Source organism: Falco peregrinus, chromosome 5 (genome assembly GCF_023634155.1).
Source record: "Falco peregrinus isolate bFalPer1 chromosome 5, bFalPer1.pri, whole genome shotgun sequence".
Lineage (NCBI taxonomy): Eukaryota > Metazoa > Chordata > Aves > Falconiformes > Falconidae > Falco > Falco peregrinus.
In genome coordinates this window covers 7,569,610-7,593,116 of record NC_073725.1, presented here as the reverse complement: position 1 = coordinate 7,593,116, position 23,507 = coordinate 7,569,610, and the positions used below count along the sequence as shown (strand labels likewise).

At 36.6% G+C, this 23,507-nt stretch overlaps 1 protein-coding gene across 7 annotated transcripts in view; it reads right to left on the bottom strand.

The window, feature by feature from the left end:
- PLCL2 (phospholipase C like 2) overlaps window positions 1–23,507 on the bottom strand; it is a 103,901-nt gene that overhangs the window by 58,325 nt on the left and 22,069 nt on the right. The window contains exon 2 of one of the 7 annotated variants that reach the window (XM_055805318.1): window positions 13,941–14,021. The exons of the other annotated variants lie outside the window; for them this stretch is intronic. The gene's annotated coding sequence lies outside the window, so the exon portion shown is untranslated. The remainder of the gene's footprint in view (window positions 1–13,940; window positions 14,022–23,507) is intronic. 7 annotated transcript variants of the gene reach the window in all.

Sequence of the window (23,507 nt, the reverse complement as noted above, 5' to 3'; positions counted from 1 at the left end):
GTTTGGGTTTTTACAAACTTTCCTACCTAGCAAGCCCAGACGCTATCTATCTGATTCACAACCCATAAAGCCATTTCTGTGCAGATTTGTGCTGCTCGTAAGTTAGACTGCTGTTTCTACATTACATCCAAATAAGCAAAGCAGAATTAAAAGAGGTTTTTAAGAATTTGACAATGGTGCAAAAAATGCAAGATTCACTGAATGTGTTTTAAAACATGAAGGTGGAGGTGGCAGTCCTCTGTTCACAAAATAGGGAAACTTCTAACGCGTCAGCCTCTCAATTGTTACCTTTGAAGAATCAGTTCACACACCTAACTCAGCAGCATTCCTAGCAAACTAAACTCCTTCTGAAGAACTGAAGTTTCAATTATTAAAAGCAACATAATTGTATTTATTTGTGTGTACATGATATATTTCATACTTACACGATTTCAAATGGTAGAGTTACAGAAGACAAGCAAGGAATCATTCTGAGGGGATCACGCCAAAGGACATTTTCAATGCCATGAGCTAAGTTATTTTCAGTGAGAGATGGAGTGCCCAAGTCCTTCTGCAATTAACTGTATTGTTTCATTTTATGAATATCAACATTCCTATGTTCTGCGTGTTACCCAGAGCTAAAGGAGACAAGGGCAAACCACCTGACAAAACCAAGCTTGTGGAGTATGCATGTTAGGGTGCCATCACAGGTGATGCTACTGAAGTTACATAAATTTAAATACTAAAAAACAATGATATGGAAGATGACACCTTACTCCATGCAGGCAACATTCATATTTCTCAGTGCTACAAATGCAGTCAACAAATAAATATAATTGCGTTTGTTATCAATGACTAATTTAGTCAGAAAACAGAAAAGTACACTGGCTCTCTCCTCTACTAAGTAGCCTGCATGATATTCCCTTAACTGCCAAACAACTCTTGCTCATAAAAGATGAGCAGCAGATTGACCGTGGATGTGTTAGACAATTTAAAGGACTGACTTTTTCACACATCCATATACAGGCCATCCCACCCAACCTCTCAGCACAAGGTTATGGCTAAATCATGCAATTTCACTGAAGTGGCAAAATGTTAATTTCCACCTGTAAGCAAATTCATATATTTTGTCCAAATTTCAATCCAAGTATCATCTGCTCTCTTGGAAAGTTCCTGGTATCTTTTTCTGCCCTTTCCTGTCACTGAATGTTTTCCAGGAACAACACAGGTGTAAAATTATTGCCTAAAGGGTTTTTTTATCCAAGTAAAACTTTCAGGCTTACGAAGAATAAAATGGAGAGGGTTTTTTTATTATCTGCCCTGCAGCTTTCTATTCATCAACTGATTTGCTTCATTCTAGTGATTGATGAATTGCGTCTTCAAATCTTCTTCTTGACTAATGGCAATTGAACTAGTAAGTTTCGTAACATACCTCTAAAGAAAGAGATGGAACTTCACAAGCTGAATTGTTCTGCTTATGCATTTGAGGTAAGTTACATTTTATCAAGTAGGGGAGTGACCATTACCAATAATTAACTCTTCAGTGCCATGAAGAGTTCATGCACATAATTCAGTATTATGCACAAAAGTTGGAACTTTTTAAAACTTACTACCTACTAAGAAAAGGTTATCTTGCAAATTGTTCTTTGAGCTGGTACTTCAGCCTCATTACTTCGATGGCAACGATAATTAAACTGATAATTAACTTTATTTTAAAGGAAGATGGTTCTTATGAATATGACAAAAAATATGTATTAGGTTACCACTGCTCAGCGATCACACAGGCAGAGAAGACATGAAGTACCTTTGCTAACCACATACTGCTGCTTCTCATGTCTTCCTTGTTGATTTTCAGATTTATGTAATTTACAGTTGTCAAACAATTATAGGCAATTCTCATTTTAAATGCTACATGAATGCCCTTCCTCCTTAACTCTGCTCTTTAATTATTCATAACAGTTACAAGCACTTAGAAAAGAACAGAGAACCATAAATATTTAATACAAGATGCCTATAACAGACAGACATGAGAGACACTACAAAAATCAAACAGTATAAAGTATTTGTTTATCTGAAGCCAACAAACAATAAGCAAGGCATACACTGTTTAGATTTTAAATTTGTAACAATGTTCATAGCTTTGACAAACCAGAAGTAGTAAGTGATCTGTATGCTTTGCCGAACAATTACAATTAAACAAATAAAAATTACCAGATACAGCTGTTTTCTCCAGACGTTTATTATTTGATCCTTTGCTACAATATTACCTCGTGAGGAATGCTAAACAAGCAACATTGCAGGACAGTAGTTTCAAACGGTTGAAGGATGCAAGAGCCAAAATAAAGCGCATTGAAGATACTTCCTGAAATCCCATCTACAACAGCAGCATCTGAGCAAGCAGCTGATGATGTCAACAGAAATTCCCAACACAAATTAGAATTGTAGCACTTCAGGTGGCAAAAGAGTATGTAAGAATTTTAAAGATCTTAAAACAAAGTTTACAACCTTTCTAAATGTGGAAGGGGGCTAGGGATCCAGTAAGCACTCAAACTTCAGTATAATATGGCAGGTAAAAATGATCCTACTTTCAATTTTCAGAGTTCATAGTATTTAACACTTGGTAAGGGTAATAACGAAAATAAGGTAATATTGTAATTGTGTTCTGTGGAGGAACACAGTTTTTTTAAACTCTCTAAGAAGTACCAGGGAAGTACCAACCTTCCATTAAAATATTCACGTACCTATCTCAGTACACTGTATGCAGCTTTCTGAGTGCCTTACACGTCACAAAGTCAAAAAGTCACGCTGTAGACCACAAAAATTAACTCAAAATGACAACTAAACCCTAAAACCAATCACAGAAGCAATGTAATTTTCTCATCTATTTACTTCACCGGGAATTACTGACTGCTCACTCTGAAACCACGGGCCTGCACTGATTCTGCTCACAGCACAAGAGTGAGATCCCTGTCCTTGGAAATCAGGCCAGTGTCCCACCACAAAGACCCATCTGCCTAAACCAATGGGATAAAACTAGCATGGCTTGGGTGGTCAAGGAAAGGTTGAAGAGAAGTGTAGATAATGCTTAGAAACTGTATTAATCTTCCTTATCTCAACCTTGTAGCCACCTACGATGCAACCTCACAGTTATTAAGGAGGAGGAGAAGTTTTGTTCTTGTTCAGCGTAGCAGAGATGGAAAGTAGAACTGTTCCATTACAGTCATCCTGCTCACTCTCCCAGCTTCCTAGACTGAACCATTTATTTTCTATTTTGTTATAATTACTAATTTAACAAAACTTTCCAAACACATTTTAATATTTCAATAGTTCGCATTTCATTATTTCAAAATCATTTAAACATTCATCTTCAACACAGAAACATTTGGGCAAAATACGTTTTCTTTTCCTAATACTGTTAATCAGAGCTGAAAATAAATCAGAGTAACCACTTTTGTACATAAAGCATATGCAGATAGTCTAATCTATATGTGCTGGAGAGTATATTTAGATTATATTTTAAAGTTTGCCTGTACAGTGGACAGTAATGTAATGAAAATCCCATTTTTAAATTACATCAGTGTACAAGAAAGGTTGGACAAAACTAGTATCTGCAAATGCATCTCCTGGTTACCTAGCTTACTCCTTTCAGTAGTTATACACCACCAAAAGAAGCCTGCTCTTGGAATCTGCGTAGTCCCTAAAAATAGAGCTGCCCTTCATGTCACTTATACCAATAAATCTAGTAAAAAGCAGACAAGCTTTCAGTATTAATACTTTCGAACCCTGGGAATAAAGGCAAGCATTCAAGTGCTATAATAAAAAAAAAATGAAGGAACCACATTTTGTATATTAACAACTCTCAGAATAGTTTAACTCATACACAGACTAAAATAGTACATCTTCTAACTTCTTACAAAGCCAAAGGAATTATTAGATTAGAAAAAATGAAAAGCACTGACATTAAACACTCTCTGCTTTTTTTTTTTATTTTCCTTTAAAAATAGGTTGTATGTAAAACATTTTAAAAGCACACCTTTAACCAACTTTACCCAGATTTCCACACATTTTGGTGAATTCATGATGCAATATGACTTGCCCTGTCAGACTCAACAGAAATTTAAGTCTGAAATGACAGAGCCAAAGGGAAGCATAAAAACTGAGAGGAAGGAGATGCACCATTAGTGGAATGCTGCTTTAGAAGATTTAGATTTCTGTAATAAGACAGAGTATAAAAAATACATGTAAGGGAAAATAATATGCAGAATTAATGTGATGCAATGGTTAACTAAAAAGTTAAAAAAATATTGAACTATTTGAATACTGCACCTTGCATATTTATACATTTGAATATAGAATTCATCATCTATTAACCACTTCTCATTCTGAACTAAAAATTTCACACTATAATTGAAAATGTTATAAATCAACCAATTCGCTGAGGTACAAAGTTAACTGAACACAGCAAAAGCAGTCTGGCAATATTAACAGAACTGTCTGTTCGTATCTGTAGTAACTTGTTGCTGGACAATTTTTAACACTGGATTTTAACTGTCAGCATAGTTTAGAAGGAAAGAAAAAACAGTAAGTGGTATAACTATTTCACTGATGGTTGGTAACTTCTCATTCAAGATACGTTGGAATCTTCTATCAGTAACTTGCTCTATGCTGCAACTCTATTTCAATCATTTGCCAAAGTATAAGTTAGCTATTTGAACCTGCAGTAATAGGAAACAAAATAACTTCACAATAGAGGAGTACACAAATTTCACAAATTTGGAAAATCAACAACAATTTGGTCCCAGCTTTCTGCACCAGATTATTTACTTCAGCATTTTTTAAGAATGTTGCAGTTGTATGCACTATATCATAAAGGATTTATTTGGGGCTCAGTAATTTACTCTAAATACCTTTTGCTTAAATACCCTTCATATCCTGCAGGTCCCATCCAGCACAATGTTATTTCCAGAACATTAAGGAGCTCAACCTTCAGAAACCTCTGTTCAATGATCTGCACTCAAATATGGCAGGAACATATCCCAGTTTACATAGAACCTTTAACTCGTTTTCCCTACCACAGTATTTGCATACTTCTCACAATGGCATTTAGTTACAATAAAAGCTGTTTCCTAAAAGCAAGCTACAGATTTATGAGAAGGAAATCATGGCAGAGTAAGCTTCATGATGATAAAAGTGATTGAGAGAGAAGCAGGCTGTTTCCAGGACTACCAGTGAACCATATATTATGGTTTAGATGGTTTCCTAGGAAAATAATCCTAAGGATCACATTGTCTATGTGCGCGCCTGAATGTGTCCCTCCTCCTAACTTTAGAATTTATTTCTTGATTTCAGCTAAATCTGACAAAAGCAGAGATTAAGGACAACTAGACCTCACAAGTTTTCCAAAACCAAGAAGCCAGGGGGAAAAAAAAAAATCAATAAAATTCAGATTATAATAAAAAGCATAGATCAAGAGTTCCTTAGATCTTCAAGTCAACCAAGAAGACACAACGCTGCTAGAGTGCACGTCACTAACCTTGTGGCAGAAACTGAGTCCAAAGTAAAGAAAAGATCTTGCCTCTTTCCACAACGTCTCCCAGAGGCAAGTAAAATTTTAGCCCAAAGAACAATTTTTCCCCTTCATTTTTTTCATCCTGGCTTTGCATAAATTAAACTGATACACAATGCTCAGACCTAAACACCTGAACTACCTCTCTTTACAGATATGGCCTCAGGAGCACTGAGTAAAGGGGGTGAATCACCTCCTTCCAGCTGCAGGCAATGTTCTTCCAAAAGCATCCCAGGATACTGTTGGCCTTTTTTGCCACAAGGGAGCATTGCTGGCTCGTGGGCAGCTTCTCCTTCACCGGAACCCCAAGGTCCTTCTCGACAAAGTATAAATATTTTCATGTTTCATTAATAGGTGCCTTAAAGGACAAAAATAGTTAAATGTCTTTCACGAGGAAAAAGAAAAGTTGAGTTAATGAAGCATTGGTATGTATACTCTTAATAATTTTTACCACAAGAACCATTTCTGTGTATTTGCTTGCTTTTAAACACTACCCATTTTAGGAGCTTTGCTCCTAAAGGTAGTGGTGTACTCAGTGAAAAAAAAAAAAATGGAATGAAAATTCATTATGCAGAAGGTTCATATTGGCTGCAACCTACGAAAATTTCAGTATAATTTAGCAGCTACATGAGTTCTCAAGAAGGTGACAATGCTGTCTATGGCTTCTTTACCCATTGTTAGGAACTCCTTGCTCAATTGCCTCTCCCACTCACCATTATCAGCCTCAGAGATGAAACAGCTGAATACATCAAACTCACCAAGACTTAACAAAACCCTTTACAATTTCAAGGACAGGATATACAGCGGTGGGAGAGGGAAAGACACCCCTCTTCCATCACATTAACTCTTACAGGGAAAATTGCTTCTCTCACTAGCATTCCAATTACTGCCTTCCCTTTAGGAAACCATGTTGAGAAAGCAACTAGCTATGGTTCTATCAGTTTGACTAATAAACAGTGTAGAAACTTCTTTATCTTCACAATATTTATGCAGCTAACACAGTATTTTGTTTTATAGTATACCTTTACAGGACACCGTGCATTTTATTCTAACAAAATCACATACACAAGTATATTCTAAAAATCATAGAATCACAGACTCATTTAGGTTGGAAAAGACCTTTAAGACCATCAACTCCAACTGTTAAGTCAAGCACTGCCAAGTCCACCACTAAACCATGTCCCTAAGTGCCACATCTACACCTTTTTTAAATACCTCCAGGGCTGGTGACTCAACCATTTCCCTGGGCAGCCCGCTCCAATGCTTGACAGCTCCTTTGGTGAAGAAATTTTTCCTAATATCCAATCTAAGCCACCCCTGGTGCAACTGGAGGCCATTTCTTCTTGTCCCATACCTTGTTACTTGGAGAAGAGATGGACACCACCTCGCTACAACCTCCTTTCAGGGAGCTGTACAGAGGGATAAAGTCCCCCCCTGAGCCTCCTGTTCTCCAGGCTAAACAACACAGTTCCCTCAGGTGCTCTTCACAGGACTTGTGCTCCAGACCCTTCACCAGCTTTGCCGTCCTTCTTCGGACACACTCCAGCACCTCCATGTCTTTCTTACAGTGAGGGACCCAAAACTGAACACAGAATTTGAGGTGCAGCCTCACCAGTGCCGGGTACAGGGGGATGATCACTGCCCTAGTCCTGCTGGCCACATTGTTTGATACGAGCCAGGGTGCTGTTGGCGTCTGTGGCCACCTGGGCACACTGCTGGCTCATGTTCAGCTGGCTGCTGACCAGCACCCCCAGGTCTTTTTCTGATGGGCAGCTTTCCAGCCACTCTTCCCCAAGCCTGCAGCATTGTGTGGGGTTGTTGTGACCCAGGTGGAGGACCTGGCACTTTGCCTTCTCGAACCTCATATAGTTGGCCTCAGTCCATCAGTCCAGCCTGTCCAGATCCCTCTGTAAACCCCTTCTACCCAAAAGCACATCAATACACCGGCCCAACTTGGTGTCTTCCGCAAACTCCATTCACTGCAGCTCTTTGGGCCCACCTAATGATCAATTGAGTCACACACCTTTCAAAGTTCTGCAAATTAGGAGAAAAGACACCATTTGAGTGCGCAACCTACCCACTGGTTAATGAGAATGAACTTGTGTTGAAAATGCTTCAAAACAATATTATACATACCACAGCTCGCTGTTTAGCTTGTTAATAGTGATTATAAAGATTCTGAAAAATATCAAGATAGTATCTTCTATGATTTCAAGATTTATGACTCATAGTCTATGGTTTTCTTGGAGTCGCCGGATCATTTCTAAGTGACACATGAAAGGTAACTCAAAGCAAGAGCGCTGTTAAGACACTTTCCCTGTTACAAGACTACTAGATTAACTCAGGGGGTCTATAAACTAAACAAGGTTAAAATACCCACAAAGTTCAAAAATTATGACATGTGGGGGTCTATAAACTAAACAAGGTTAAAATACCCACAAAGTTCAAAAAATTATGAAATGTTTTTATATCCCCAAACTTTCTGGAGCAGCTCTTGATTTTTCGAGCTCAACTTTCAGGTGCTTTCAGCAAACCTTTGTAAGTGATCTATTTCCCAGATCCTTAGCAAAAATCAGTCACTCCTTTAAAGGGGGTGCTGGAAGTCAGGCACCCCAAAATGAACAGTCCAGCGTCAGCAACATGTGAGTATCTTCAACCTTAGGGAAATCTTGGAGGCCTGTAATCCTTCTTTAGTTCCTAACTAATAAATTGTTACTGAAGCAGTATCATAACACCAATATTATATTTCCAGATGCATGAAAACATATCCAAAATTTTCTACTCCATTTAGCTGTTCACTGCACTTTGCTGTGAATGCATCACAGCTACAGAATTACGATTCTAGTTTTGTTCCCATATGCCAGATTGAAAAAATGTTATGTGGAGAAAATAGATACATTTTATGGATGCACACAAGTGTATTATTCACTGATTTATAAGACATTGGCAGCTAAAAAGAAATGTTTACATGGGCAACTTTCCTAAAATTCTATGCTGTATAGTAACAGGACTGCAATTCTACTTGAGATTAAAAGTAAATTGCTATATCCAAAAGCAGACTCTAGGTATATACATAAATTTATGAATTGCAAGTCTGCCATACAGAGTCTTCTGTCATGGACACAACTGAACAACATACATGCTAGCAGTGCAAGATTCCACAAGAAAAACTGAGATTTCTCACAGGTCTGAATCCTGCAGCATGTGAGAAGTCATAAAAACAAGTAACAGGATGGCAATGAGTGCTAACAGTAAGAGTGCACACACATCTGTCCTTGGCAGGTCCCAGAAACAAACTGAACAGCTGAACCTGAACAGTAAACAACAGTAAATCTTTTGGGTGCTTTTCATCTAAGGACTTTTAACAACTTTCAAGAATTTGCTCCAAATTCAGACTGCAACGCTGACTCACTGTGTAACGTTAATTTGTTTTAACTGACTTTAAATGTTAGAAATGTGGTCCAAAGTCTGAGGAAAATGGATAGGCTCATTTGCCATCATCAGATAAAGAACGATAAAGAACATGAAGATGATAAAAGACTAAGATTCAGGAGCATAAAAGACACTGGGCTCGATCATATATTCTTTACCTCACAGTCAGCTCCCTAATACATAGCAACAGAGATTAGTAGTACTTTTATATGTTTTTCTTTGGTTTATTTGTATGTTGCCATAGCAGGCCAGTATTTATAGAATCTGTGACCTTCTGACGTTTGCTTGATATGGTCATGAAGTTCACCCGGTAATCTTTTTTTTCTTTATTGAAATAAAGTATTTAGATAAATTACTTCTGTAACCACAAACCAGTTTAAGGACTATCACTTTGATTCCCTTTGAAGAATAAATCAGCATTTCCTTCAGGAATGGACCGCTCTCACTTTACCACAAAACACACAACCAAAGCAACTGTATACAGTGCTATAGCTTTTGATATTTTAATACATTCTTCTTCACTGATATTATTCACCATCCAATAATTGTGTCACCAGTGTATACATTTCTGATTTTCTTAATTTAGTAAAACTACAGTAGACTCAAGAAGTCTTCATGACACTGGTCTGAATTCTTGTTTTACTAGGAAAATTCCATTGAGGCATGTTTTGAAACCAAGCTGTACGGCTACTAAATTTAAGTATGTACCACATGTCAAGATTTAAATAAGGATTCACAAGTCCCACTTTTTCTTAAACAGCATCAACTAGACGGCTTTCTGCAATTTCTATTTATACCTCGTCATGAAAATCCACAAAACGAAAGAAAAAGCGTTTCAGAAGCCAAGGTAACTACAAGAGAATAGGCATTCTATGATTTGTGCAATACTATGCATCTTCCAACTAAAAGCTAGTGGTGATGCAGCTCATCCTTCCTATGGACTGCATAAACATATGCAAGGTGCCAACACGACAAAGCCGCATCCTGTTCAGGGTTCACAACCAAAAGGGAGGAAAAGAAAGGAAACACATACAATGAAGAAAATTATTCCTTTACTAGAAGTTGTATTTACCAAAACTCTACTAAACTATCAAATGATCAATTGGTAATACTAATCCATATGGATTTTCCATAGGGGAAAGAAACAGTTTTGCAAGTTAATTAATTTTATCATTTATTATATGTGAATTCACTGATTTTATTAATGAATTTGACCATTATATAATGTACTTGAATTCTGGATAATTAAGACATGGAGAGACTTGTTCAGTTGAACATCTCACCACTGCGTAATTGTTTTCCACCGAAGCTTTTCTAAAAGAACCACCTACAGCAGTATCGTTTGTGTCTCCTAGTTAGAGATCCACACCTCTTCCTTTTACATTGTATGAAGGCAGAAGTCATTTTTCTAATGACTAAATATAATTCTTACTAAATGAACTTTATTCATTAATTATGTCATTGTGGTAAAAGTAGAAAGCATCATCGAATAACTGCTTATATTTTGGGAAAGTGCTCGCTGATGTCTTTTAGGAATTTTCAACCACGTAATTTCAAAGCGCATGCTATCTTAAAGGTTCTTCTGAATTTTATATTTGGGCAGGACTTCTGCTAAAACCACCTTAATATAAACAGTTTTAAATATAAACACAGTTACTCAATATTTTTAGACATTGCACTGGCACATAGACTTTAGGCCACTTTTAATGTATATTTACAGAGGTCCCCTGGGACACCAGTTACCGGGGCAACCTCTGAGGTCACCATCAACTAACTGAAACTACGCAAGTTTCAAGAAACAACAATTTGTTAAAATGGAATGTGCCATGCATGAACCCAAGCCACTGCACCACACCACACCAGTACAGCTGGTGCAGCAGTAGAAGACAGCCCAAGCCCAGAAGGTGGTTCAGAGACCTCCTCTTAACAAGGCTGACACAGGGAGCAAAACAGTCATTCTCAACCTGACCTGCACACAGCCTGAAGCCATGTCCTCTCCACTGCCAGATCCCCTAACTGCTACAGTATAGTCTCATTTTCAGTCACACCCCTCATCTTCCCAATCACGCACAGCCTCTCCGTTACTTCTTCCCATCTTTAATGGTTCGCTCCCAACGCCAGCAATGCTCCTACCCTCCTCACGTGAATCCGGATCCTTCCCTCTCGTGCATGCTTACACGGCTCGCAGGACAGCCGAGGGACAGCGTATGTTGCAGCTCATTTGGAACGACACCCGTGCTGAAAGGCCGGGCAACACGGGCATGCTGCCTGCTCAGTAAGCCACTACTAAAGGAACAGGCAGCGACACCACTTTCCCCGAGTTACTGTAATGAAAAATAAACAGTACCTATTTTCTCTGCCCAGCTGACAGCGTTCGTGAAATTTACAAAAACTTAATTATGAATTATATCAGAGACCTCTATCCTTTACTCTTATTCAGTAGAAATTAACTGGTGGCAGGCAGATGGAATAACTTACTTCCTCAGGAAACTTGGCTGGAAAAATTATATTCTCATAGAATTATAATCTAACTTTTATAAATACATATGGAAATCTTTGGATTAAACTCTGGTATCAAGGTTACTAGTTTATTATACACTTCACTGTCTTTCAGCTTTTTTTTTTTTCTAGGTAAGTGAGGAGGTGTGATCTGTCTGGATCTCCCAATCATTAAAGGGAAAACACATTATATGGGAAAGACATAGCAATTATCATTTGCCTCTTGGAAAACAAAAAAAATCTTCTTAAGGGTTTATTTTAGCATCTTAGAATCTTACAAATCAAGTATTTTTCCATTGTCTGAACAGTCCAGACAGGAAGCACATACAAAAGATTGGTATCCTGCCAATCCTCTTTTTATAAAAACCAGTTAATAGCTTTTATAGGAGGAAAAAAAGACTACAGACTTGGAGAAAACACAGTAAATGAGAAAACACCCAGGGTTTTATCAAAAATATTTTAGTAGTAAGTCACACTGCCACACAAAACTTCCTAATTTCTTTACTTCACTATAGCTACTCTTAACGTTTCAAACTAACTTGCACTATTCTCTGAAAGAATCACAGCTTTGTATTTAGTTTCATTTACAAGCCTTTGCTAAGACCTTAAATCAGCAATATTGACAGTATCTCCCCTTTATTATGCCTTGGTTTTGGAAGGAGACTAGCCAAGCAAGCCTGTAGCATAAAGAAAAAGCTCATTTGTAGAAAATGCCGTCAGATGAGTAGAGAAATCCAGTGGAGTTTTTTTAATTATAAAAACTTTCCACAAAACACACTGAGATGGTCAGTAAGAGTTTTGGCATCATTCTCCAAGCTCAGGGCTGCAGACAGGGGAAAGCACAGCTCTGGAACAACTTTCAAAATAGCTAACCGTATTCCTCTTCAGCACAGCAGTACCAGAGAACAAAATCATCATCACAGTCTCAAGTAACTGATATTTTTTTAAAAATGCAATATTAAAAATTAAAAACTGATACAAAAAAGTGAAGATTCTTTGCAAGTTTTTCCATTAATTCAGAAAGAAGTAATATGCTTTTTAAAAGTTAAAAAAAAAGGGCAAACTAATCTGGTTTTCCTGTATTTTCATTTTCAGTATTAAAATAATCTTTTATTCACATCTTATTTATTAGACTTAAAAACACTTCACAGTACGGGTTCAATTTTCTTAAAAAGACCTGTTTTTACACCAGGACCAAACCATGACCCTCAAGCATAGCAGACCATGCTCTATGCTAAATGAATAAAACAATGTAACAAAATCGCCATGATTCTGCCTGGGAGGAGAGAGAAATTACGGGGCTTTGGGGTCTGTACATGTACATACATGTAAACACACACACACACACAAAAAAAAAAAAAAAAAAAAAGGGAATAGCTATATTCCAGCCTCACATGGTTTCTACTTCGAAGAGAAGCACAAGACACTGCATCCTTCCAAGTATTGCCACCTGTATTATGTCTCCTGTACTATGTGCTTTCTTCTCATTAGCATTAATGATACGAATATGATTGCATCAGGATTTTATAGAATGTTTGCATACATTTTGTCACATGCAGTAGTGCCCTGACTTCAGAGCAACAGGCTTTCAAAACTTAATCAAAACACACTTCAAGCAGATTTTTCAGTGCTTTACAATTACCAAGAATCACCCAGATCGGCAGATTCTGGGCAGTTTGAGTGCATTCAATAATTTATAGATGGAAGCTCTGTGAAAAACAGTTTACAAGAATTTCTAGAAACACAGTATTTTTCATTCCAATTAAAAATGCTATTTGAATTATAAGGTCCACCTACAACATCTGAGGCCCAAATGATGCATATAGTATCAGAGTACCAGATAAATGGGAAAGAAACAGAATAGTTGTATTAATTCTGAAAGCTCAGTGAAATATACCGAAAAGGAATGAAAAAATAAAATTGAATTGCAAATGTTTATTTAGATTGGGCTCAAAGTATTACCCAATACATTCTCTACGTCTTTACATCTGTACAATATATTCTGTACATTTTATAATAACAAAGATACGCAATATTGTTCCCACTAACACACAAGAGTAAGAGTCAGAAAACTTTTCCAGGCATTTCTAAACATAAAGTCAAGTGATCATAGCTATAGACTGGAAGCAGAAACTCTGTTGTTGTATAAAGTGACATTCCCAACATTCTCTAATTTTTCACCGTTCCCCCCAAGAGGGCTACATCTTCACTTTTCAACGTAAATATCTGTAGGCATATTTAATTACTATAAAGTGAGCAGCAGAATAATCCCAATGCCGTGTACTTTTGGAACAAACATTTGCAAGGGTATTAGCTATATATTCTGACTGGGAAGAGGGAGAGATATTTTGATCCATCTACTTGAGAATCACAATTGTATTCTAACATCCTCTAGAAGGGGTTGCATTTAGAAAGCCATAGAGTATACACAGACATGAACATAAGTGACTGATCTGGAACTTACGTGACATAAATAATTTTTGAATTCTGTATGTGAACTTGGTTAACACATGATTCTCTTAAGTTCAACCTCAAAGAACTTGGTCTGTAAAAACAGGCAAAAAGGAAATCAGTGATGATTAAAAATAAGTTAACCTAGTTCACATAAAACAAACAATGACAAAACTATTTAATGTGAAGATCATGTCTGCCCTGCAACCAATCTTTGCAACTGATTCTAATCCTGTAAAGTCAACATCCACAAATAAGCAGAAACTACAGTGGAGTAAGAAAGGATTCCTTTTGTAAGAATGATTATATGTGGGGAAAAATTACCAGTTACAAGGCAAATAAAGGTTGCATTTATAATAAAATGTATTACCACATTTTCAGATACGATTCAAACTGAATTATCTATTACTTCTTTCTTACTGCATATATTATTTGCCTTCAACTAAATTTCTCATGGAAGTGCTAGCAATTTGCAAAATGAAACCCCATCTGAGGTCTTCTAGGAGTTACTGCAAAGCACATGAAACTATTCCAAGCAAAAACTGAAGTTTTTTAAAAAAAATTTACAATTTCTAACAATTTTTGAATAAGAACTTTTGGTTCCAAAATTGCTGGCATTTATATTCCACCCTGTCTCTAATTCCAACAGAAACTATTTATTTGCTTAACCACTCTCTAACTACTAGATGTTTGTTGTTTTGCTTTCATATCAAAAGTTAAAATCAAACGTTCTGGATTTTCAGTGCAGTGCAACTAAGCAGAATTTGACTCAACAGCCTTAAAATTACACTAGAACTAGCTTGTTCTGGCCATTTTTTTAAATTTAGCTGATGAACCCGTTGTTCACAGTCTCCATGGTCATCCTCATATAACTTCATAGGAAATCTACTTTATTATCTACGAGTTTTATTTCATGAGTAATCTTTTTTTCCTTGCAGAAGCTACAGAAATCTTCATAGTATAGTATGCATCCCAACAACAACCACAATGCTGGAAGAAGCCAAAAATATTCATCTTTTCTTGAACCCAGTACCGTCTGATTTGTGAAAATCTACCATTCTGTACTTTCCAATATTGTAACCAATTGCTCCTAGGCAACTACGAGGACAAGAAAGAGTGAAAAGAACTTTTTACTAAATCAGTGACATGAGGTTAGAAAGCAAGTTCTTTAGTCAACAGCAAAAATGTTTCTTCCTCCACTAATGCTACTTTAGCTTGTCAGAAAGATTACCACCCATTTTGCAAAAACTAGCCAGTGTTTTTCATTTAGAAGTAGTTGCCAAGTCCTCAACCACAAGAGCCTCTAACTACCACTCATAAGGCCATTGATCGTACCACAAACATTGATTAATCAACCACTGCAATAAAAAATACAAAAAAAAGACAGCCCTCAAAACATGTATTTTAATTTTACAGCCTTTACAAAACATGTTTACTACAATTAGCTTGGAAAAGCACTTGGCCAAAAAGAGTTTAAACATAGTTTATTCTCTTTCCTGTTGCAGCTGTTTTAAGAATAAGGAAGATGCTTCCCTGCTCCCTTTCCAGGCTGTAGGGTTCTACTAACAGAGTAACCAGGCATCAGGAGTTAGTAAGGACACAGGCAGCAGACTGCAGGATGGCAAAATCTATTCAAGCAAGAAACTACTTCGGTTCAGCTACAGTTATGAACTACGGTTCATTAAAAAAATACATAGCTTCACTAGTATCTCAGTTACATTGCTATCTTATCAATAGTAAAAAGCTTCCCTAAAAACAAATTCCCATACAAGACTGTCAAGCAGGAAAATTACAACAGTCCGACAACCGAAGCACAACAAAAGTTACATAAGGTCTTTGCATTCTTTTAAAAAAGGTTTTTCATCCTTATTGATGTAATTAGTTTTCTTCCTTCAAAAACAGATAGTCTATATTGTAACTTCCCTAAGAACACACAGATTATGTAAATACTTTAAATATTCACCTAGTTGTCTGTCTTTCCCTCTTACAGTCCCCTACTCATAGCTTTTAAATGTATTTGTCTATCTTAAATTTGAAAAAGGAGACAGTCATCTGCTAACAACATTTTATTGCAGTATATTTCCTAGAAATTGATGTGAGAAAGAGGGAGGCTCAAATTAGTATTTCTCACTAGAAAAACTGGGCAAAATTAAGCTGCTCATCAAAACCCATCACCCAGTTGGCATATCTATACTATAGCTATCTATACAGCTGCCTCTTCAAGAATAAGTCTTTACAACAGTAATTATGAAGTTCTCCCGTCATTAGTTTTCTAAAGATAGGTATCAGACTTCACAATTATTATTGTAAAGCCTCTTTTTTTTTTTTATTACCCATAAAACACCTTGTGCTCCTATCCAGAAAGATGCACAGAAGTCTGGTGTTTAAGAATCTTAAGATCTGCATATAATCATGTCTTAGATTCAAATTCCAAATTTCAAACAAAAGTACATCCTACCCTCATCTTCAGCTCCTTCAGACAGCAACACCGTAGCTGCTGATTTGGCAAACCTGTACCAAGCCATTTTGGCCACTGTCTCACCTTTAGAGCCAAGGGATTCCATTTCTAATTTCATCTTTTCCAAAATGGAAAAGTAGCTTTTAATGAATAAAAATCTGTGGTTTGACTGGTTTCTTTTGCAGTACACAAGGGCTCAGACATTCTACCCATGGAGGTTTCACAAAGTCTACCACTACTGATAAACAGCCTACAGCTGGATTTAGGATCTGACGGTTTCCGTATACATAGTTAATCCACTCTGAAACTGGAGTAGCTGCAGCAGATGGTAATCAGAAATCTCTCATCAGCCCCAGAATATCCTCATGGTATATCATCCTATAAATAAAGCATATCCCATTCCCCCTGGGCTGTAGAACTGATTATGGAATATCACAAGTTTCTCTGGATTATAGAAATCTCAGAAAGACACTATGCTGCGATGGCTTACATCTCATAGTTTTGGTGTGGGGTATTTTTAGGATGAAGTTAATGCAGTTTTCAAAAATGTCAGACATGCAATTGCAATTTTACACTAGAATTTCTAATTTGCAAATGCAGTTTTTAAAGCATGTTTTGTCTTACTGCTGTGCTGCTATCATGGGCGTATTTTGAGTTTTACAGAATTGTAGTCAGCTAAGAATGAAAATATTGAAAACTAATGATCTGATTTGGTTTGCAGAATAAATTAGCTCTATGCGTTTAAGAGCTAGTGCTACTTACTCAAGGCAGAAAATGGTACATCTGAGGTTTGATCACTGTTTATAGGTAACAAGACACATTAAAACCAATTACATGTTCTGTTTTGTTTCTAGACATCTTCAACAGTCCAGCATGAGTCCCTTAACAAATAATCAAGCATTATTATTCCTGACTTTAATCTGGGGGGTGGAGGGGGGGAGGTGGGGGGGGGCCCTCACTCCAAACATTAGATTCTTCTCAGCTAGTAACAGTCATTATATGGACTATAGCTTTTACATATTTCTATACCTTTTACATATTTTCTATTAATTTCTATCTATTCTTGTGCACACGAGTGTGTATAGAAGCCTTAAGTGTCCAGTGCTTCTAAAAAATAAAAGCTGAAACCAAAACTCCCATCACAACACTATGAAATGCTCTCTCAATTTTACTTTCCAAATATCAAAAAGTAGCATTTATTTCTTCCCTTTAAAATTAATTTGCAACTGAGGACATCATGCTCTGAGAATCTAGGAAAAAAAGTTATTTTTAATTACTTTCTGATTTTGGCAAAGTCAACAGTCATTACCTCTTCTGGCAACAAGCTGCAAGTTCTAGGATTTCCTTGGCTGCAGGGCCAAAATGGACTTTTTATTTTCACCTATTCTTACATGAGGTTATAAAACTTTACCAAATAAGAACATCAGTAGCAAGATTTCTTGTTTACCAGAACCTTATTTCTTGAAACATCAAAAAAACGCAGGCTCATCTTTTGGTATATATACATCATACACCAAAAGATGTATATGTTATATATGTTTTTATATATACATGTTATGGAAGATGTATACGGTATATGTTTCCATCTGCAAAAAATTTCCTCAGACAACTGAGTCCAACAGGATTTGATTGTCGCAGCAGAATGCCCTACCTATCAATACTTTATCATCACATGAACTGCTTCAGCATACTTCCAAAATACTTTAGAACCAAGTGAACCCTAATCTGACAGTTTTAACTCCCACACATTTTTATAGTGATTTTTATAAGAACTGCATTAGCAACTCCTTTATACAACCTTTTTCAGAGATCTACTTACAATGTCAGCAGATTTAGCTATTTGAAACTTCTGATTGCATCAGCAGCACACACAGTCAAGTACCCAGATAAAAGTAAGTAACTGAAGTAATAATGCTCATTAAGAAATCAGTAGTTCACACGTTCCACTTTCGGTATTACCCTACCGATCTATACTGACACAAGGGCAGCAGCCACAATCAATGAGTGAAAACAATTATATCCTTTTTTTTTTTTCTAGTGATATAGATCCTAATGATCTGATAGACAAAAAAGGATTCAATATCAAAGGTTATGCAAGTCTTTGAGATATTGGAGCAATTCAGCCAACTTTCAATTGCTTTCATCAGGGGAGGAAGAAATTATTTCCTGAGACTACTGACAAACAAAAGAAATCTTGCTGCTCCTTAGTGGAGCAGTGAGCACCTGAACCCCACTTTTTAGTGAGAATCTGTCACAACACGGCATAAATGGTTAGACGTATCCTGATATACCTTAAAATGTTAACATCAGAAAAAAAAAAAAAACAACAATTTTCAAGTTCTAATTTTTAATTAATCTATTTAAGTTATCTGTATTGATTTGGAAGTTTTCTATTACAGACCTTAATAACAACAGGCAACACTGATGTACATTCATTCGTTTATACCTGGAAACTTGAAAGTAAATTTCCTACCCATTTTTCTGTCATTACTGTATATTACCTTGTCAAATTCATGTCCTTAATAGTAATAGCTTGTAATATATCCCACTAGAATTCTCCACTTCAAGTCCCCAGTGAAGGAGGATATTCTATATGCATAGCAGGGGTAGCTTTCAAAACACTGCCTTATCCATTATATAATTTAACAGAATAAGAGTATTTTCAAATCATATTTGCAGTTTTGTTTTAACCATACACACACTGAAATAAACACAAGAAACCTGAGAAGTCAGAAGGGCCAATGTAAATATTTTTTAAGCTTTACTGAATTACAAAATCTGGATAGTATACTTGAATAAACATTTTACAAAAAACAAGCTGCTAATGCTAATGCTGCATTTTATGCCTATCATTATTTACAGCTGGTACAGGCTGCTGCTTTGCAATTGATTTGTTAGTTACATACTCCCATTTCTAGCTGCCATACTATAAAATCTAAGCAAATACTAACAGCTACTGCAGGCATACTGACTACAGAATTATCTCAGCGAATTTATTCTGCTCTTGGGTGAGAGATTACAAATGTTTGCACACATTTGGCTAACTCCTGAAGGCCAGCAGTAGGAAGGGACATAACCTCTACACTGTCCTCCAAAGTTTAAACAGAAGTGGATACAAAACTTTGTCGGTTAAGCAATTACTTTAATATGTTGTGATAATGCCTAGATGCACAATTTGGAGAGGCACCTGAATGCAGTTATTAAAAACTGCCAGTCCCAGAATTTATGAAAACAAATCCGTAGGTTTTGTTCTGCGCTCTATAGTACTACTCAGCATAGTGCTACACAATACAGTTGAAGGTGTCATTCAAGATCAGGAATTTTATCACACATTATGCTACTAGATCCTTCAGTATTAAATCACGTACAGGTGTGCTCCTTCTCATTGCTGACGGGGCATACAGAATGAGCTTTTTTTGTTGTCATGAAATCATGAATAAATTAAAAATTCATGTCATGAAATCATAAATAAAATAAATAGGAAAATAAAAATTTATAAAAAAATTATAAAAAAAATAAAATAAAAGGAAAATTATGTATGGAGAAACCGGAAGCAAGAAGGTATTGTATCACCACAGCTTGTCATGTGAGGGCAACCAGAGGAAACAAACAGCACTGGTGAAGTAGATGGCAAATGCCATATTCATTTTGAATGGCCATTTTTTTTTTACGGCATTAAGACTATTTTGTGCAACTTGATGAAGATGGGAAAGCAGTTCTGCTTGATCTGCCAGACCACGTAATTGGAGGAAAAGGCAAAGGCAGCCTAAGAAGTCTTCACAAGGAGAAGAGGGGAAGAAAGGGAGGATGTGGCAACCTCTCAGCAATGTTTCACATGGTAACTAAACTAACCTTTGGGCCGCTTTTCCCCGAAAACACCACAGTGGAATGAAACCCCATCTCTAGAACCTATGTTCGTAGAACAGAGATAATGAATGCCCTTTCCCAGCACACAAGTCCCTTGCAAGGTAAACGCACCAGCATTAGAATGGTGCTGTGCAGGCGTGTTTATAAATGGCAATATAGAACTATGTCCACTCCTACTCCTTGGAATAAGTATTCATTAATAATCAGTAGTTCTGAACATCTGCATCTTAGCGAAGTAATTCTGCAACTATAGAAGACTGCAATTTCCTTCTTACTCTTTTCCAAGGTACATTATACTGTGACCAAGAACAGACAATATCAGGGCAGTCACTTGGCTGCTGTGGCCTGCTACTGTCTCTACAAGCGAAAAAAACATATTTACAAAAAGATCCTGAAAGTGGTCAGCCCATTTGTGTATTACTGGTGTCTTACTTTTATTAATTATACCCAAGCACCTTAAGAATCATCTATTTATCTTCAAGCTTGAGTGATTTTTCTATTATTTTACTGTGTTTTATTAACACACTGTCCTGCCTAAATATTACAAGCACTCTGATAAAGGTTCAAATCAAATGGAAATTTACATTTTTGATTTCAAGTGTCTTCAAACTACATACGCCTGCAATTTAGAGAAATATTTTTGGTCATGCCATTTTCTTTGATATCAAAAATACTGAAACCCATCTGCAGTTTTCTTACTGTTTCTGACTTCAAGTCGAGAAAGCAATGCTGTTCAGCTGACCACAGAATCTAGATAAAAGTTTCCTTCCATTGGTAAATTTAACAAAGTGGGGTTCGGGAGGGTGGCGGGGGAGCCAGTTACTCAGAATTGTATCTTCGGAGGCAATGCAGCAAAGTGTGACAATTATCTCAGAATCAGCAAACACTATATTTCAGGTCAAGTCTTCATTTGAGAACAGCACATGCAAAAATTCTCCAACATAACATGGGAAGTTAATTTTTTGCTTTTACTGGTATGACCCTTGCACTCCTGTGTTTAACACTGAGCTACGTAACAGCTGCTTACTTCTACTTTAATGAGTGCAAAGTGCGGTATCAGTATGGTTTGGCTTCTTCATTTCAGCACTGCACCAAAAAAAAAGCCAACTGGCTCTTGAACACTCCATGACATTTCACATTTCCTTTCTACCTTCATCTATTAAACACTATCTTTTTCTTAAGCTTTAAAACATTTAAAAAAAAAAAACTTTTATATTTCAAAGACTAAGAACATAGTAACAGATAGATTCTACAAAGTGTCTTTTTTCCCCTACCACCCTTCCCCAGCTGCTAAATGCTAATTAAGAACATGTTCTTCCCGCATTCTATTTAACTTCAGCAAGTTTTGTAGGTTAAATTACAATAACTAAGGAGTGTAAGACTGCTGAGAAAAAAAACAAGTAAAAACATCCACTTCAAACAAGTGTTTCTAATAGGATAATATCCTTGTTCCAGCATTAACAATTCTAGTACTCTTCTATCCCTAGATGCTAAAGCAATAGTGGTTTCTCACTCCTGTTTGAAGATACCAACTTTAATACAACTACTGTGCTTTAATAGGACCCATGAACTTTCCCCAACAATGCACAAACAAAAACCTGAACTATTTGTGTTTCAGTAACAGATGACCAAAACTTTTTTGATAGTGGATGTTTGCCCAGCAATCCCTTCTCTGCAACTTCTGTATGGTGTAAATGAAACAGTCTGCAACTCTGACTCTGGCATTCTACCACACTGCATCTAGAAAGAAAACTGGCCAGAGGATAAATCCAGCACTACCTTGGCACGGCTTCCTCCTGTCGGTATGTTGGTAGCACTAATATTGTGCTTCTTTTTAACCTTTTCTCCCTAAAGTGTTTCAGAACAGACCGTTCACAGATATTTTGGGCAGTGGCAGACTCGGATGCCAAAGCTCGGGAATGTATTTTTCCGTCGGTACAGTTCAGCCTGTGGCTGCCTTCCCAGCTGTCTGCTTCTCAAGCCTTCTGATGACCTGTTGGGAGCCTGGTCAGCTGCTGCACGCAAGGCCAGTACACTGGACGGTAAACCAGCAAGGCCAGTACACTGGATGGTAAACCAATCTGCAAGTTCTGCAGCAAAAGGGCTTTCTTTCCAATTCCCCCGTTTGTGTTGCATAAAACCACAAGAGCCCGAGATACTAAGGGCACTCACATACCGAGCTCTGTAACAATACAGAAGTAAAACCAATGCTGCCTTGGTTTGTAAAATATTCAAAGAAACTTTAGTCAGAGAATGTACAATATATGTTCACACGACAACCAAAAAGCACTTCAGCTGGCAATATTGGCTACAGATGGCTACAGGAAGTAGTAATATATGTATGCCAATTTATTTAATTCTAATTACGCACTTGATGTATCTCTCATTTAATTCAAAACCACTGATGTATAAAATTTCACCTATTTGTGCCAATGTAGTCAGTTACAGGAAAACACCTCAAGTGAAGCTCTGCATTTTCTGTAAGCTTTTAATACTTTTTTTAAAATCCCACATACACTGAGAAACAACTAAGAGAATCAAAGAACTTTGATTTTGTTTATGCAAATATAATAACTTCAAATTTTATCTATAAATTATATCAACCATCTAAACCAATTTTTTTCTATAAAGAAAAATACACAGGGATTTTCAAAAGCAGTTAAATTAAGGTCCTGTTCTAAATACCTACACAAAGAAAACGAAGAAGAGGAGATAAAAAAAATCTATGACCTATTTCTCAAACTAACTCCTGCTAAGCTACTCACCTGTATAATAGAAGAAACAGTCTGAACAATGGAACAATAACTATGGTCTTTTCTCTACGGTTTCTGTGTAACAGTTTTTATGTGAAAAACAAACTTTCTTTTCCCAAATACATGAGTACTGTAGATCATAAGCCACAGCACTTTCTCTTTGAATTCAAGACAAGTTTTTGACAGCTCAGAAGCAATTGTTTTAAAACGTTATTGAAATATTATCATCTTATCAGACTTTTTGACCTACATGTACTAGATCATTCCTAAAAACTGAAATAGAATTACTGAAATTATAAGGAAGTTTGATGCACTGGGTAGATCGTGAGATGAAAATTAGAATTGATCAAAGTCTCTGCCTGTTACTAAAATTAAACTTTACACTTTGAAAAACTCACTAAGATTTCAGCTCTCTGGCACCGAGAGGAGTAAGTTGTCACCCTTTTCCAAATGACCAGGACCTGTCTTTTTTTGTTGTCAATAAAAATACATGATAGCCTCA